This window comes from Macaca fascicularis, chromosome 5 (genome assembly GCF_037993035.2).
Source record: "Macaca fascicularis isolate 582-1 chromosome 5, T2T-MFA8v1.1".
Classification (NCBI taxonomy): Eukaryota; Metazoa; Chordata; class Mammalia; order Primates; family Cercopithecidae; genus Macaca; species Macaca fascicularis.
In genome coordinates, this window is record NC_088379.1 from 13,533,092 (window position 1) to 13,538,798 (window position 5,707).

Below are 5,707 nucleotides of genomic sequence, written 5' to 3' on the forward strand. Positions count from 1 at the left end.
ATTAAAATAGATCATTTTTAGGGGACAAGAACAAAATAAAAATATAGAATCCAGCAAAAATAAATTGGTTTAATATGGTTTGTGCAATTGGTATTATCATAAAAATTTGGAATACAATGACAAAAAATAAAAGATGGTTTTGTTCACTGTAAATCAGAAAACATTTATTAACAACTCTGTAAGGACCCTGACCTGAGTAGAATAAGGGAGGCAGGTGAACTAAAACAAAGTTGTTTACCTTGCAAACTTGTTTGTAAACTAACTGAACCTTTGCCAGAGAGATCACTGATTTCATTGGTTCAGTGAATAGTTGCCTGTGATAACCAGGAATGATGCTCCTGTGGCAGTTTTAAGCATGCTGTTGATCCTCTTCCTATTGAGGAGAAGGTCTATGTGTTCGTTCCTGTTATTGGGGGCAAGTTTAGTGACTAACATGCCATCAACAATGCAGTAGAAGTGGCACTGCCTGACTTCCAAGACTAGGTCATAAAAGTAATGCAGCTTCTCTTTGGTTCACGGAAACACTTGCTTTGGGGCCCAAAGCCACCATGTAAGGAGTCTCACAACTCCGAAACTGCCATGCTGTGAAGAAACCCAGGACACATGGAAAGCCTGAACGCAGGTGCTCCTGTCTTCAACCCCACCAAGGTCTCAGCTAACCCCAGACCTATGCTGCGTAAAAACTCCTCCAGGTGATTCCAACCCCGGCCACCAGTCATGCCGGCTATTCCCTGCCCATATTCCTGATCCGTGGAATTGTAGAACACTTTAAATGGCTGATTTGAGCTGCTTACTTTGGAGTAATTGGTTAGACAGGAGTAAATAACTGGATACCACATTTTAAAGTCCAAGAGATCACAGGCAATGGAGGCAGAATGAGGTGAAGAGAACGGTGAAGTGGAAGTAAGGATGCTCAGAGGAGAGTGCCACAGAATCGAGCTGCACTGCCCCTCTCTCAACCACTGTGAAGCATGTGTGATGACTGCACTCCTCCTGAGATGTGGAAACTGTGGGTGGAGGCTGGAACTGGCTGCTCCAATTTGAATAGGAAAGAAAGAAAAAGGGCCTTCTTGTTATGGACTGAATGCTGTGCCGCACCCCCCAAAATTTATAAGTTGAAGTCCTAATCCCCATTGTGATGATATGAGAAGGTATGGACTTTGGAAGGTAATTGGGTTTAGATGTGGAATGAGAGTGGGGCCCTCGTAATGGGATTAGTGTCCTTAAAATAAAAGATACTAGAATGCACATTTGCTCACACACTCTATCTCTCTTTGTCTATCATGCACATAAGAAGAGGTCGTTGAGCACACAATGAAAGCCAGTCATCTACAACCCAAAAGAGACTCAGCACCAGAAACTGAATTGAACTGCTCTGCCCAGACTCCAAAACTTTGAGAAATAAATGTCTATTAATTAAGACACCCTGTCTACAGTAATAGTAATCCAACTAGACTAAAGACAAGATTGCATTGGAACCCAGATCTGTGTGACTCCAATGTTTTGCTGTCCACTGCTGCACAGAAATGCTTTCCAGAATGGAAGCTCTCAACATTGGGATTCACGGCTTAATCCTAACTCAAATTAGAACTGTGACATATTGGGCAGGAGTCTTTGTCTTCTGATGCCAGAAAGACATCAAGTAGTCTCTAGAAAGAAAGATTTCTTCTCCACCAGAGAATGATTTTGAGAATTAAGTAAGATGATGTCTTGGGCAAAGGAATAAAGTCTTTGGAAAAAAAAAAGTACTTAACTCATTAGATGGGACCTCTGACCTGACCTATGTTCATTTTGTAGTAAAATTTGACCTGAACCTAAAGGGAGTAGGTTTTATAGCCTTTAGGTATTGGGTACAGTGTAAATTCTCATGAGTTTCACTACAGACAACGTGTTTGCTTATGTGCTGTTGCCCTAAGCCTTTCTAGCAGAGCTGTATAATATTGGGTACCATAAAATCCAGAAAGCCCCAGTGCACCTTTGGCTCCTCAAGTTTCAGATAAGAGATTGTGGAAAACTATTGCAATCACTGATACACCATTTCCCTCGCTTTCCCAGCCATGCTGCCACGTTGTTAAGTGTGAATGAGTTTTTCTTTATATTTCTAAAAACTTTATTTGACTGCGACCTTTAACAGGATGTTTGAAAAGGGCATATAACAGCAGGCAAAGAGCCTAGACAGATTTGGGTTCAAAGTCTTGCTCTGCTCCATGTCCTTGGGTGTGAGTATTTAGCATCTCTAAATTTGTTTCTCTAGCTTTTAATGTGAGGAGTGATATATCTCTCATAAGGATCAAATAGAGTCTTAACATGGTGCCTGGCACTTTAACTACCTTCAGTAGTAGACATCACTTTAATTAAATGCACGTGTTGCTATTATGTGTGCTAGGAAGCCTTGCTGTCATAAGCTGGCTGTGGCAATCATGACCATTGCCCATGAAGCCAATTTGCATCTCTTGCTCATTAAGTTGCTCACAGTGGCTGGAAATTTGACAGCCTTGATGTTTGAACTTCTTGAACAGTAGGTTTAGAACTGCCAGTGATTTTCCAAAGTTGTGTCAAACATCAAGCATTACTGAGGTAGGAGTTTTCCCCAAAGGTCTGTGATGAGATGGAAGTGGTCTCCTCTGGATGTAATGATTCATGGGTGCAAGTGTTGGGCTGAATGACTCAGGAAGGTAAAATCGGAGCTTCTCTTCAAGGAAACATCAGCTACAATGTAACTCCAGAGCCAGGAAGCCATTTAATACTCCAGAGCTCACAGCAGCAGAGCTTGAGCATCAGGCTGGGTTTAGGATATCCTCCCTCCTCCTTTTTTTAATGGACCCTTATTACAGAGGCAGAAGGCCTATTAACCTAGGACCCAGAGCCTGCTACCATAAATTCACCATAAAATCCCGTTGACATTGGTTGACTGTCAGGGATATAAAACTGTCAGTGCCCACGTTTTCAATTATACAGGACAATTACTCTGTGCATGTCAGTACATGCACACCATAGCCATAGTGTGGGATTCATCCCATTCTAACACATGTGTGGGAACAGTGGCAATCTGTCTTCACACAGTGTGCTAGGGGGTTGAAAAAGTCCAAGCAATGATCCAAACTCTCTTGTGCATTAATTCTAAGAAAGGAAAAGATATGTTCTGGTTAGTTTCAGTAATGTTCTTGGCCTTGCTCCCACGTAGCATGTCATCATGCATTAGAACGATCATTTTACTTATTGATCTCCTCTACTAGCCATTTGAAGGCTGGAGATGTCTGTTGTTATTATTAGTCTTCAGAATCTTTAATAGCACCATCTGTAGAGATGGTACTCCACAAATATATCAACCTCAGTCCAAGGTACACAGTATTGAGCTCAGTACTTAAGACAATTTATACTGTGTGCATCTATAACTACAGCACCTCTGTCCTTTGGAAACTTACCTGTAGCTACTTTAGATGGATGTTCTGAATCGTTCTGTCTGTGCTCAGAGCCAAATTATCTGACTGTGGCTGAATCAGACACCAGCATTCAAGGCAAGTTTTTACCAACTTGATTGGTCACTTGACAAAACCTTCAAACTACATTCTGCCTGTCTAATCTAAATCCCTCCCTCTCCAGGCTGTGAAACATACCTCCAGTGTATTATCTTTCTAACACAGACATATGTCCTGCTTTCTTTATCTTAACATTTTGAACTAATTATCTCATTTTTTCATTGAGTTCAGATGTGTTTTCTGGTATGAACATACTGAGCAAGACAGGTCTGTAGCTTCACTGAAGCTGTGCTATCTGTAAGATTTCAGCAGTTAGGCCTTGGTGTGACTGTAAACTCTGCCACAGTCTTACCAAGTCTTACCTGTGGCAAGATTAGGAAATTATGAGCTTCAGTTTCTTCACCTGTAAAATAGGAATAAATAACACTACCCGCAAAGTTGTGGTGAGGATTGCGTGAGATGCTGAATGGAAAATGTCTGATGGATCATGGTGTAAAATAAATACTTGTTCTCTTCCTATAAACATAACTCTTCTTTGATTCCACGGGAAATACCTTTATCTATGATCTCCTACTATTTAGGTTTTACCATCCTTCAATATGACTGGACATACAGGTAATTGTAGTTTGCAAAGTAATTTTTGTGTATGTGAGGGCATGGTTCATACCTACAGTGTGAGATAGATGAAGGAAGCATTGACTTTCCCTTACAAAACAGAAACCAGCGACATTGAACACAGAGAAGATAAGGAACTCTTCAGAGTGACAAGAGTCCTAAGTCTGGAGCTAGATGCCATATCAAGTATTAATGAACCAAAATCCCTCAAGGCTCAGCATTTTAGTGCCATGGCCACATTTAGACTGCCTGAGTTGTCCTCTTTGCTGTCTTTTCACATCCTTTAGCAGGGTCTCTCTCCTCATTGTACCCAACTCTTGACCTGCATCCCCACTGCAATAGGGATGGGTTTTCTCAAACCTGTTTAATCTCTTCTTACAGCTAGATTCAGCAGTATTAGCTGTCAGTTCTCCATAATTTTGATTTTTATGGGAGACATTGAAAGATCTATCATGTCAAACTCCAAACGTCAGAGAATGTAGTCTTTCATAGTGATAAAATGGGCAATGGAGGAAGCTTAGTGATGGAGAGAAGGTATCAGATGCCATGGCAATTGAAGGGCTTCTCTGGCTGGTCAAATAAAAGCACCCACTCTGCTCCCGTTTAAAGACTTCTTTCCTTTTACAAGCATGTTAACCACAATAATCAATTCCATTAGCATTTACAAAATTGCAAATCCAAGTTGTTAAAGATTTTGAGCATGAGTCCCCAATATATGCATGCTTTTAAAAATTTTGAATTGTATATTTGTACTAAGAGACTAATATATTATGTATGTTGTAAAAGAGGACATTAAAAGGAGGTGATAAAGGTGACATAAGAATATGTTGAAATGTCTTGCTATTTGTGATGGCATTATAGCAATCATATAAAACTTGGACTTCTTGCATAATTTTTCTGTTCCTCATTACTAAAGTGGGATTATAATGTGTAGCAACTATATTCATTTTATAGGATATGTACATATTTTATTGGATATATGTAGCCAATAAACATAGAATTTTATAGGTATGATAATACAACATGCCCAGTAATATATGTATGCTAATGTGTGCACCTTGTTAGTATTCACCTTGCATTTTACCTTAACTGTGCCTTCTGTTGCAAGATATTTAGCTGATGCTGATGACAGTGATATGGATCAACATTTTAAATGTTCTTCCAGATAATTTCAGAGGTTTTGTTTGTTTTCATCTTACTGTATGCCGAAACTCTTTGGAACATTATTTTAATTCATTAATGTGGCGGCTAGGGATGACTTGAGTCTTAGAAAATCTGTCAATTCTACCATTTTCTTATTCACATATTCTTGTGCTATTCTCATTGCCTTCAATCAGTCATTTCATTCTATAAATACCGTTAAACCACTTGTTTACACTCTGTGTTAGCATAGTTGACATAAGATCACGCAACTCATAAATATAATTAAACTGGGAACACATAAACTGCAGCACATTAAAATACAAGTGATGGTGGTCCCTGGCTTCCCCTTGAATATCTGTGCTCTACAATATAAAACAAAACAAAACAAAAAAACAACCAGAAGTTTTAGCTGGTTGGGAAGATTACGTACTACCCTGATCTCCTTTGCTGCTAATTCAATCATTTGACTA